The sequence below is a fragment of the Solenopsis invicta genome, chromosome 11, assembly GCF_016802725.1.
Source record: "Solenopsis invicta isolate M01_SB chromosome 11, UNIL_Sinv_3.0, whole genome shotgun sequence".
Classification (NCBI taxonomy): Eukaryota; Metazoa; Arthropoda; class Insecta; order Hymenoptera; family Formicidae; genus Solenopsis; species Solenopsis invicta.
In genome coordinates this window covers 14,121,432-14,134,943 of record NC_052674.1, presented here as the reverse complement: position 1 = coordinate 14,134,943, position 13,512 = coordinate 14,121,432, and the positions used below count along the sequence as shown (strand labels likewise).

General features: G+C 31.0%; 2 protein-coding genes across 2 annotated transcripts in view; one reads left to right on the top strand and one right to left on the bottom strand.

The window, feature by feature from the left end:
• Nucleotides 1-13,512, bottom strand: part of LOC105203366 (tudor and KH domain-containing protein homolog) — a 95,148-nt gene that overhangs the window by 52,537 nt on the left and 29,099 nt on the right. The window lies entirely within an intron of this gene.
• LOC105196609 (glyoxylate reductase/hydroxypyruvate reductase) overlaps nucleotides 5,318-13,512 on the top strand; it is a 46,940-nt gene continuing 38,745 nt past the window's right edge. Inside the window, exon 1 of the mRNA XM_039455275.1 lies at nucleotides 5,318-5,698. The gene's annotated coding sequence lies outside the window, so the exon portion shown is untranslated. The remainder of the gene's footprint in view (nucleotides 5,699-13,512) is intronic.

The window sequence follows — 13,512 nt, the reverse complement described above, 5'->3', positions numbered from 1 at the left end:
GATTGCTGTCCGTAATCGCAGACAGATGCAAGGGAAATGTGATTACAGACAAGATGCAGGCAGAGACGAATAGGATCTACTACTGCAAATGCGGATTTTCTATCCGCATGTTGTATTTGCAGATAGAAAGGACAGCTTGCAGTTAGAAACAGATAGACATCCTGTCTGTTTCTGTCAGTTTCTGTCCGTAATTTTTACTAGAAATGTGCTTTACCGCATGTACCCAGAAAACATTTTGCAGGTAAACGTTCAGCAAATCACGCGCAAAAGGGATTCCTACAACGCAAGCAAAACCTTATCCAACTGCGTCGTCATAGCGCTAGCAAAACACTAGTACATTTTGCGCGCGATCTCAATAAGCTACGAGGTGTGTTCAAAAAGTAACGGGAATTTTTAAATTTCGCGGGTTTGGAGAGTCCGACAGTTAAATTTTTTTTTGTTTATGTTGGTATACATGCCCCTGAAGTATGCTGAAATGTTGAGCTGTATTCATTGTTTACTTTGTCTGTGGCAGCCGCTAAGGTTACACGTGTTTTTATGAGCTCGGCGATTTTCGTTTCTGAAAAACAATATATCAAAGAATTTGTATCAAATTTTGCGTAAAAAATAACATAAAGTGTAACAAAGTGTGTGAAATGTTAACAAAGGCCTATGGTGAGTCTGCTATGAGTAAAACAAGAGTTTACGAGTGGTATAATCGTTTCCAAGATGGCCGTGAAGACGTTGAAGATGACGAACGCCAAGGACGCCCCAGCACATCAAGAACCGATGAAAACGTCGAAAAAGTGAAAGAAATGGTTATGAACAATCGCCGAATCACAATCAGAGAAGTACTACCTACAAGTTCAACGCCGTTTACGTGAAGCGATCCGAAAAAAACGCCCGAATTTATGGAAAAACAATTCATGGCTTTTGCACCACGATAATGCACCTGCTCACACTTCATTGCTTGTTCGTGAATTTTTGGCCAAAAACAATACTGTAATGATGCCCCAGCCTCCATATTCGCCAGACATGGCTCCGTGTGACTTTTTCCTATTTCCAAAAATAAAGAGAATCTTAAAGAGCCGTCGTTTTACAAGCATAGATAACATTAAAAGCGCATCGCTGACATTAAAAGCGCATCGCTGAAAGAGCTAAAGGCTATCCCAAAGATCGAGTTTGAGAAGTGTTTCGGGGATTGGAAGAAGCGCTGACATAAGTGCATAATATCTAATGGTGACTATTTTGAAGGCGACAACATTAATGTAGACGAATAAATAAATATTTTTTTCAAAAAACGAAAATTCCCGGTATTTTTTGAACACACCTCGTATACCCTGCCGAAAATGTGCTATTAAAACCAATTTAAAAAAAGTTAATCTAAATTGATCGGAATTTCCGCACCGAAAATATGGTATTAAGACCGATTGAAAAATAAGATCCAAACCCAGATAGATTTATTAAAACAGAATACATTAATGTAAACGTAATAAATGTTTAGTTTACGAAAAAAATATTTCTTGTATTCTTTTTGTTAAAAAAGATTTAAGAAAAGATTAAATTTGAATTAAACATTTAATTTATGTACAAGATTAAATAACAATACAAATTGTTATTTACTTGTAAAAATATAAAATTTTATGTGGAACAGCGTTTCACACACACGCTATGTTTGAAAAGAATGAGAGCGAATATTCGTCTCGAGGTTACAAAAAGCAGCTCCTCAAAGTATCACTAAAGTATATGAGCTGACGAGTTAGCGGCGGTGGCGCCTAGATATAACGCCTGTGGCCGCACTCAATTCACAAGAAAATCTCCTGCGGCGTGGCCGCCTAGCGGTGGCGTTAGCACTCACTTGTTAAACTTATTTCAATCTGAAATTACAGAATTTCAACTTGCTGGCAAAACTCACGCAAATCGCGTACACAGTTTACATGCATAAGACGCGCAAACTTTGCGCGCAAAAGATGTTATCTGGGTGCAAGCAACTTACGAGCAAATATAATTATCCAATACACCAGCAAATCACATGCAAAATGGTATCCATTTGCATGTGATATGCTGGTGTATCGGACAATACATGAGCTAGCCACTTGTAAGCAATATACACGATGTAACACGTTCTACGAATAAAACGCATGCAAATCTGTTACAAAGTTCGCATGCACATCGCGCGCAAAATTTGCCAGCAAAAAATGTTATCTGGGTATGTATTTCGCTTAGTAAAGCTGAACTGTCATAAACAGAGCAGTAATGGTGTCCAAAAGCAGTTAATAGGTCTTTTCGCAGATGGTAATATAATCAAAGAACAAAGACAGATCTATGCGTTGGAAAAAAAGCGATAGCCTGATCTCGCTCAAAAAATAATCTGCAGTATCGACGTCGAAGTTCTTCTGTTGCTTTAGTACCCTCTTAAACATTATTGATATAAGTATAAATCATATAAAAAATTCAAGTTTATTATATTAATAAAAATATTATAAAAATCTATTTTATAATAAATGAAAATACGTAATTATAACTTGATAATACACTTATGCAATAATATCATACTTATATTGTTCTACAATGCATTTGCAATATTATCGGTAAATGAAATTGACATGAATGACGCGCATCTATAGATATATAAGTGTTGATATTGATGATTTATATATAAGTGTTGATTCGTACAACACTAAACAAAAGTTTAAAATCACTTTATCATATAAATATATGGTTGTATATCTATATAATATTTTTTAAATAAATTTTCTACGCTTGTATTGTAAACATATTAAATAAATTTAAGGCCGATAGCCGAGTAATAACGGTTGTTACATATAAAATATTTATTCCGTTACAAAGTCAGTGGGACGTTTCGAACTTACTTGTCCTTCTTCAGCCGTGTACAAGTTATTTACATGATTTTGGATCGAGACAAAAATTAAATTCCTCCGTATTGAGTGTATGTCCGGATGTTGCAAATGACGGACAGATTGCAACATCCGGACATACACTCAATACGGAGGAATCTAATTTGTTTTGATCCGAAATCATGTAAATAACTTGTACACAGCTGAAGAAGGACAAGTAAGTCCGAAACATCCCACTGACTTTGTAACGGAATATATATTTTATATGTGACAACCATGGTGGAAGTAGACATGGTGTGCGCGAAACTCGCAAACCACGCCCCTTTTTCGCATCGAGAGACTGTAAGTCCCCAAGTCTGCCAACTACGAAAAACTAAATGTTTGATGATATCAGGTTACTACAACTGTTTTGATTGCATCTTTGTCACACTCTGCTATATGTTCGTTATGTCCTTTTCTCTCATACCTGATACATATCATTATGTCTCTGAAGGGTACCAAATAATGTATCCCTCTGATGAATTAATTCATATTAGTAAAATTGTTGAAAAATGCTTTATAAATTTTCATGGTGACTACTTTTCCCAAGAAAATTATGTAATACACAAAATAATTACACTTGTTAAAGAAAATATCGAATACTATCAATGCATTCTCGATGAAATATTATAATTAATGTTTGGTACGAACTCGTACTTATATACGAGTAGAAAAATAAATAAAAAATATGTTCAAAAAGATAGTAGATTAATGTTAACGTTACGGCTGAAGAAGGTCAAGTAAGACCGAAACGTTTCGTAATCACAATCTTTTTAGATTTTAATAAATTTATTAAATTAATAATCGTCTTGCTTGTTTATGGCCTATAATTAATCTGTGATTTATAACACGAGCGCGAAACCATTGGTTTAAATATATCAGAGTTTTTTTTATATAAATAAAAGTCGTTTATTATTATCCTTCATTATATTAGTTTTTTTCCTTTAATATTATCTTACATTTATATACTTTATTATTATCTTACATATCGTAGTTGTCGTTAAATAAAATTGACCAGAAATAATCAATTACAATTGATACTGAACTAGTCACAAACAGGAGATTTTAAAACCAGCTCTTAGAAATTGTAATAATATTACGATATTCTTTGATTACTATGGAAAAGTTTATTTATAAAAGCCCGCGATGCTAGAAATGGCTAGAAATCGGTCCGAGTTCTCAGATCGAAAAGTTTGTAACCAATCAATGTTTAGCTTTTACCGAGGGGAAATTCACAGCCGGCATTGGTGTACAAAATTTCGGCAGTGGACTGCCGAAAAAAGTAAGCAGTGACCTATAATATTGACGGCATTGTCGTCAGTGGTTGGGGAGTGGTGAGCTCACTTCAGAGTCGGTTTTTCGATCATGGGGTTGAGCACAACAATTTTTGAATACTTCGGGAAAGCTTTAGAATTCTTGTGCAGGCATTGGCGTATGATAATGGGCACGCGGTAGTGTTCATAATTGCATGGCATTGCCTTAATTTTAATATAGGATTAACGGCATTGTAGGCATTGACTAACAATAAGCATTGTCGGCAGTGTACAAAAATGTCGGCAGTGTTTTACAGCAATGCCAAAATCGGCATTGGTGTACAAAATTTTGGGTTGTGAATTCCCCCTCGGCTTTTACGGAAAAGTGACAAGCTAATTGATCACACAGTTCTCAGCTTGAAAAGTTGCACCGAGTTTTAGCATTGTGGAGATGAATCTTAAGATTTTCTTTTCAAAATTATCGACATCTTCCATACGTTTTTTATATCGAATTTAATGTACATTTTATTATAATTATACGATAAGTGCAATCATACGACATTCACGCATGTATATGATAAAAAGAGACCGAAAGAATACTAAATGACGTGCGTGCAACGAAAACAAACACATTCAGTTGTAACAACTTTACGGAGTTAAACAAGGTTGGTACTCATGGGGACTTACGGTCAAAAAATAAGTGAGAGGGCAAAGAATTAGAGAGAGACGCTTGCAAACTGCGCACACCATGTCTACTTCCACCATGGTGACAACCGTTATTGCTCGTCTATCGGTCTTAAATTTATTTAATAATATTTTTTATTTTGTACAATTTTAATTTTGTTATTTTATACAAACTTAAATTACAAATAAAATATTAAATTTATTTGATGATCCTGCATATCGTAGTTATTTTGTTACTTAGAATAAATTAATTTTAAATAAATTATAATATTCTAATAAAATTTATAAAATTTAATAAAATTTATCAAAATAAATATATAATGCTATTCAAAATTAACTTTTAAGTTAAGCTAATTTAATATTAACACAACTTTTAACTGAGTTTATTGTTCATGTAACTTTTAATATCACTAAATTAATTTTATAAGTTATTAAATTTAACTTAGTTTAGTTAAAAAAAATTAATTTATTGTATCTTGATTTGATATCATCTTAATTTTATTATAGTTTTGTGTTCTATCTGGGGCTGCGGTTAATTCAATGAAAATTCTCAGTTCTGCTACATTCACTATGTAGCTACAAGTATGTACATGTAATCTTGGTGAAATATCTCGTCATGTTATCTTTGTTTTGTTATCATAAACCGGTTTGTGCTAGCGTATGAAATCGAGATTTTAGCTCGTACATTTTATCATGTGTTTAGTATACGTGGAAAACAGTGATACGTGATACGTTAGAAACGGTGGAAGCATATTGCTGCGTTAGATTATTGCTTATTAAATTTCGTACCAATTAAAAATTGATATGCATCTTTAAAACTATAGTTAACAGACGGCTTCTTGTGCAATTTTTATTTCACTATCAAGAGAAATATTTAAAAACTATGTGAGTATGCCGGCAAAAAAAATTTTATATAAATTTAAGAAATGCTACAAAAATCTACAAAAAAAATATTGGAACTGAAACTTTTGATAATTTTAATAATTAAATATATATTACTAAAAACAAACAAATATATTTCTACAAAAAAACGAATAACTTTACAAATTTCTATTATTAGTAAAACTTCATATTTATTCATTAAATTTTGTCGTTAGAATAAGCTACTTTTAAATATGTAAAATGTTGAGATTCGTTATAGTTCGACGTAATTTCATCAAAAAATTTATAAAAATCACTAAAATAATGCACTTCAAAAATACAAAAATTTATAAAAATTAAAGAAATGTTCTAATTCTAGAATTTTCATGTAGATTTTTGTAGGATTTCTTTTTTTCCGTTAAGATATGTCTATGAATTCTATGAACAATAAGTTTTCAAATCTCCGATGAAAAAAATTCTTATATCTCAATATTTTTTTGGCAAAGAAAAGGTGTGTGTGAAGCTGGCGTATCATTTCGTGGAAACTCACGAAATGTTGAGAGTTCTGGCTTTATTTACAATAGTTCTATAGTTCCTGATAGATAAAACAAATAGTTCTGGCCTTTAAAGCGAAAAAAACGTATAGGACAAAGTGAGACGCCAGGTTCACGCAGCGTCTCAGTTTGTCCTGCGTCATTTTCCAGACCCAATTCTTGTAGGATTTTAAAAGATCTATAGTTCTAGATGAGTTCTAGAAAGAGTTCTAACGTTTAACATAGTTTATTTAATAAAAAAAAAAAATTATTATAAAATATTTATTTTATAATATTACATAATAGAGTTTCGTGTACAAAAAAATATTTTTCCTCCAGTTCTGAATGTATATAAACGCCTTCCGAAGAGTTCCGGTCGATTGCATAATTTATTAGTTAATAATAAATTATTAACTACCGCCAAACACGTATTCTGTCATATATGGATGAGACGCTGGTCTTTATTCGAGAGTTCTGTGTATCAAAAAATATTTTTCCAATAGTTCTTAACGTAACAAAGCGCCTTCCGAAGAGTTCCGGTCGATTGCATAATTTATTAGTTAATAATAAATTATTAACTACCGCCAAACACGTATTTTATCATATATGGGTGAGACGCTGATCTTTATTCGAGACTTCTGTGTACCAAAAAATATTTTTCCAATAGTTCTTAACGTAACAAAGCGCCTTCCGAAGAGTTCCGGTCGATTCCGTTATTTAATATTTAATAAAAAATTATTAACTCCCGCCAAACACGTATTTTTCCATACATAATTTACCATACATAATTTATTAGTTGACGCTGCAGCGTCTCACCCATATATGACAAAATACGTGTTTGGCAGGAGTTTATAATTTTTTATTAAATATTAAATAACGGAATCGACCGGAACTCTTCAGAAGGCGCTTTGTTACGTTAAGAACTATTGGAAAAATATTTTTTGGTACACAGAACTCTCGAATAAAGACCAGCGTCTCACCCATATATGACAAAATACGTGTTTGGCGGAAGTTAATAATTTTTTATTAAATATTAAATAACGGAATCGACCGGAACTCTTCGGAAGGCGTTTATATACATTCAGAACTAGAGAAAAAATATTTTTCTGTACACAGAACTCTCGAATAAAAACCAGCGTCTCACCCATATATGACAAAATACGTGTTTGGCGGTAGTTCATAATTTATTATTAACTAATAAATTATGCAATCGACCGGAACTCTTTGGAAGGCGCTTTGTTACGTTAAGAACTATTGGAAAAATATTTTTTGGTACACAGAACTCTCGAATAAAGACCAGCGTCTCACCCATATATGACAGAATACGTGTTTGGCGGTAGTTAATAATTTATTATTAACTAATAAATTATGCAATCGACCGGAACTCTTTTAGGAAGGCGTTTATATACATTCAGAACTGGAGGAAAAATATTTTTTTGTACACGGAACTCTATTATGTAATATTATAAAATAAATATTTTATAATTTTTTTTTTTATTAAATAAACTATGTTAAACGCTAGAACTCTTTCTAGAACTCATCTAGAACTATAGATCTTTTAAAATCCTACAAGAATTGGGCCTGGAAAATGACGCAGGACAAACTGAAACGCTGCGTGAACCTGGCGTCTCACTTTGTCCTATACGTTTTTTTCGCTTTAAAGGCCAGAACTATTTGTTTTATCTATCAGGAACTATTGTAAATAAAGCCAGAACTCTCAACATTTTGTGAGTTTCCACGAAATGATACGCCAGCTTCACACACACAAAGAAAAGTATTGAAATTTTAACTATGGTTGCCTCAATAAGAATATTCTACGTCTATAAATATTTATACTGCACACTCATATTTAAGAGTATAATATTATAAACATATATAGATGTAAAATATTCCTTATTGAGGCGGCCATAGTTAAAATCCTAATACAAAATTTAAGAAAAAGCAAAAGTATATTACGATAAACAACTGCCAGAATCTAATAAATTCTACACAAATTTAAGAAATATTATAAAAATCTTCACGAAAACGCTAGAATTAAAACATATAAATTTTTTTTTAATACGTTGCTTTTCTCTAAATTTTTCGGTGAAATTACGTTTATATAAATTAATTAAGTTATAACTGACATCTCGATAGAAAACTTTTTCAAAAATGGTTATATTCAATTCATGGTTGCCGTCCAATATTATTTAGGTTCAATTAGCATGTACACTAACCTAACCTAACCTAAGCTATAGCACATTTTAAAAATATATTTAAAATATATTTGAGATATTCCGGACATATTAAAAACATACAAATTAGATGAGTCGCAAATATTTTAAAAATGTTTTAAAAACATCCAGTTTTATTGTTTTGGACTTCTCAAAAATCCATTTTAGAACATAACAGATTAAAACTGGATTCCCAGAAAACATTTTGCGGGTAAACGTCCAGCAAATCACGCGCAAAAGGGATTCCTACAACGCAAGCAAAACCTTATCCAACTGCGTCGTCATAGCGCTAGCAAAACACTAGCACACTTTGTGCGCAATTTCAATAAACGATATGCACGCAAAACGCTAGCACACTTTGCGCGCGATCTCAATAAGCTATACCCTGCCAAAAATGTGCTATTAAAATCGATTTAAAAAAAGTTAATTTGAATTGGTCGGAATTTCTGCACCGAAAATACGGTATTAAAGCTCCTGAGTATTCGCCGCGGCCATATTGAAGTCGTGACGTCAGAAGAGAGAAATTGCGTGAAATGACACGTAATTTTGTCCGACATGCCATTTGTAAATAAAGCCAATTTGGATAAAACAAACTAAGCAGATGACTTTAAAACACTTCTAAATATCGGTCACGACTATCCTTTTTTCGCCTAGCAGTCAGTAAATAGTCGTAAAAAGCACGTAAAGTGACATCTATTCAGACAGGAAAACACACGGATAGCTATTAAAAGGAGTGAAAAATGTACTTTTATGTATAAAATTCAAAGAAACTTTACTCGCGGTCCATTTTTACGAATTTGATAAATACGAGACAAGTCATGTTTTTACAATGAAACACATAATAACAAAATGACATGCACGATAACATTTCATCGTCAATCTGTCACGTTTCACATGTATTAGTTCTAATTTTGTCCGCGACGAAATGTCGCTACCGTCAACGCGGAGTTCTCGGCTGAGGAGTCAGGAGCCTTAAGACCGATTGAAAAATAAGATCCAAACCCAGATAGATTTATTAAAACAGAATACATTAATGTAAACGTAATAAATGTTTAGTTTACAAAAAAAACTATTTTTTGTATTCTTTTAAAAAAGATTTAAAAAAAGAAAAAATTTGAATTAAACATTTAATTTATGTACAAGATTAAATAACAATACAAATTGTTACTTACATGTAAAAATATAAAATTTTATGTGGAACAGCGTTTCACACAGATGCTATGTTTGGAAAGAATGAGAGCGAATATTTGTCTCGAGATTACAAAAAGAAGTTCCTAAAAGTGTCACTGAAGTATGAACTGACGAGTTGATGGCGGTGGCGCCTAGATATAACGTCTGTGGCCGCACTCGACTCACGAGAAAATCCCCCGCGGCATAGCCACCTAGTGGAAGCCGCGCAAGCCGCGAAGGCACGAAGACTGGCGTCGCGAAAAAGCTTTGAGGCCATAGACATAGTACAAAGTCTATGTTTGAGACTCAAAACCAAAGCAAATCGCTCGATTTTTGAGAGCACCGTAATATGTTTTTACGTGTAAAATAACTATTAATAATTGAATGTCTTGGATTTTAACCGTATTCGGTGTTTCTGAAATGATTTATAAATGTTTTTCATTTCATAAATAATATACGTTTTCAATAAACTTTTAATTAGCTATATCAAATGTCTATAAAATACGTTTATTTGTTTAAATATTGCTGCAATAAAAACGTATAAATATAATTTACGCTTAAACTTTTATTAACATATTTAAAAAGTATATCATACCTGAATATTAAATCCTATTTTTGATACGTTATTTAAAGGGACAACTTTTACAAATCATAAACGTATTTAAGAAACGTTTAATTAGTATATGATAGTATTTTATAGTATTTTTATACATGTTATAAACGTAAATACATTTCTGGCATTTTATAAACCATTTTCAACGTATAAAATACGTTCCATATTATATATACGTAATAAGAACGATTATTATAAACGTATATTGCACTAACGTATAAAAACCGTTTTAACTATATACATATCTGCCACATACCTATACCTGTTTTATACCATACTTGCGTTTAATAAACGTATAAAACAATCCAGTTCTTATTGGGTTTATTGTGAATAGTCGACTAATAGTCATTTATATATTAACTATTAAAAGTAGTGTGCTGGTGATTATTCCAAATAACATGATTATGAAATCAATAATCATTCCATAAAAGAACTATTGGGGAATGATTATTGCAAATAATCTCATTATGAAATCAATAATCACTCATTCAAAAACTATTAGGAAATGATTATTGCGAATAATCCAATCATTAGATGCTACATAATCACTATTAGAAAATGAATAATCACTATTGTAAGTCAATAGTGATTATCGGCTTTCCAATAGTTCATTTCCGTAAGGGTTAGACGAGCCTGATCGCGAAAAGTTGGTCTAGATATGTCGTAAACTAGCCTATTCTCAATGTACATAAAAATGTATCATACTTGTTTATTAGCCTAACGTCCAGTAGCACAATAAACAATAAACAAATCACAATATCAAAATATTTACAGTTATGAATACGCAATACCACGTTTAAATCCTATATTAATGAATATGGGTAATTGGGCTGAATAATCCTTATTCACCAACTGTAAGATTTGAAAGTATTTCACATTTATAACTACATGTATTTTGAAATCAACATTCCCATGTAGAAACACATTAATCTATAATAAGCAAATCACGATTTCAAAATATTTATATTTATGAATACGGAATACCACGTTTAAATCCTATATTGATGAATGTGGGTAATTCAGCTGAATTTATCCACATTCACCAACTATAAAATTTAAATGAGGTTAGGTTAGGTATTCCATATTCATAACTGTATGTATTTTGAAATCAACATTTCCATAGAGAAATACATTAATCTATAATAAGCAAATCACAGAGGAATATAATAACGGTGTCACTTATAGAGACTTATACAAGCTGCATTGTAAAATGCTCATAAGAACTTATTGATTACGGAAAATCCTTAAATTATTAATACCGATAAATTCTGTGTAGTGAAAAACTATTAAAGTGAAAAACTATTCTATCTTATTCAGACACATAAATACTATATATATATATATATATATATATATATATATATATATATGTGTGTGTGTGTCGGTTGTTGCCTGCCATATAAAATCTGCACAAAACTATAGCTTACTATTTCACAAATTTTATAGTTCCTATATAGTTTTTTACAGTAAATTTGCGGCAGAGCTCTATTATTCCCATTAATAATTAAAAAATAATTAATTATCAAATATTAAAAAAGCTTGGAAGAAAATTTATATGTAAACCGTATTACTCAGATAGCAATGCATTTTTGACACAGAAAGAGAAACATTTACTGCTACAAATTTTCCTTTGGTTGCAATCACGTTGTTATAATGAAGATGCTAATTCCTTCGTACACGGCAACCTAAAGGCAACAAGAAGAAAACTGTTTCCCAGGCAACTGAAGAGCGTACAGAACTTATTAATATAAAATTTCTAATAACTTGTTATAAAGTCACATACGCGGCATACGTTGCTGGCAATATCTTACGCAGAATTGGAAGCAGCTTTCCTAAAAAAAAAAAAAAAAAAATGACAACTTAGCAACGCATTTTTATCAAATTGATAGCAATATGCGGGAAACTTGCTATCTGGGTATATGAATTAGTTTTTGATTTCACTAATTCACAGTAGTAGGATTCTGTAACTCTGACGAATAGTATACCGATACAGTTGTTAAGAATTATATAATCTCGTTACTGTCGCTACATATCATTGTACTGCCATTGTACAAATATAACAAATATTACATATGGTAAAAAATGGTATAAAATGATAATGTAACAATATTGTTGTTAAAGCCCATTTCCAAATATATAATTGTATATTTGTTTGTAATCTCGATTTAACTAGTTCATATATAGTTTTTTAACACTAAGAATTCGAAAAAGACAAAAAGTGAATTAAACCGATCAAAATTAATCTACCTTGACGGACATTAAGATTACAGACTTCTGTTATAAATAGATGGGGCATTGAGAAAAATTAATATTTAACAAGTATCACGCAATACGACAAACCAAAGCATAAAAACCACGATCAGAATACATATTTATGCAGAATGCAAAACGCAGAAACATGCAACATGTAAAAAAAATATAACTCGCGCGTCAAATATCTTGTGTATTTCTTTGCTTTTTCTTAGAATTATTTCTAGAACATGAGCAAAAAATTATGCTAATAAAAAGGTAATAACGTCTATTAAACTGGCATAGCATCTCCAAATGTAATTTATAAAAAACTAACTATTTTGCTCATTAATTACTTAGTTTTTTATTTTTGCTTCAGCCGATTCGCAAAAAACATGGCTGTATTAGTTTAAAGTTAAAGCACAAAAGAAATAAAGTAAATACAATAATTAATTTAAAAAAAGTAATAACTAAGTCAGTAGTAACTAGTGTCAGTAATATTCATTTCTATGTCTAATGTAGATTAACTTTGTCTATGATATCGATTTAACTTGTTTATACTTTTTTAATACTAAGAATTTGAAGAAGATAAAGACACTATTTTCTCTAATTAATTATTCTATTCTCAATTTTTTTAATCTTATATTTCTTATATCTTATAAAATCTTAGCAAATCGAAAAATAAGATATTTTTCAACATCATAAAGAAGCAGTTTTGTTTATATTCATATATAAGTACGTTTCTGTTTTGAAAATATACATATGTTTGTTAAAAAAAAATCATTTAAAATTACATTAAAAATGTTATTTTTTTAATTTTGAATGCGTTCTTTTATAAAACTTTTAAAAGCGATAGCCATGATGAATCAAACATGATCGAACCAATTTGAAATTTTAGAGCAATATTTGTAATAATATTTGACATCAAATTACGATAGCTTTTCTCAATTTAAAATTTTTTTGTTAAATTAGAACAAAAAGAAGAAAGAACTTTTTCAAAAAAATGCAATTTTCAAATTTAAATATGTACAGCTTCGTAAAAAATGAAATTTAAGAAACTTTCCCTCCTGAAAATAACAA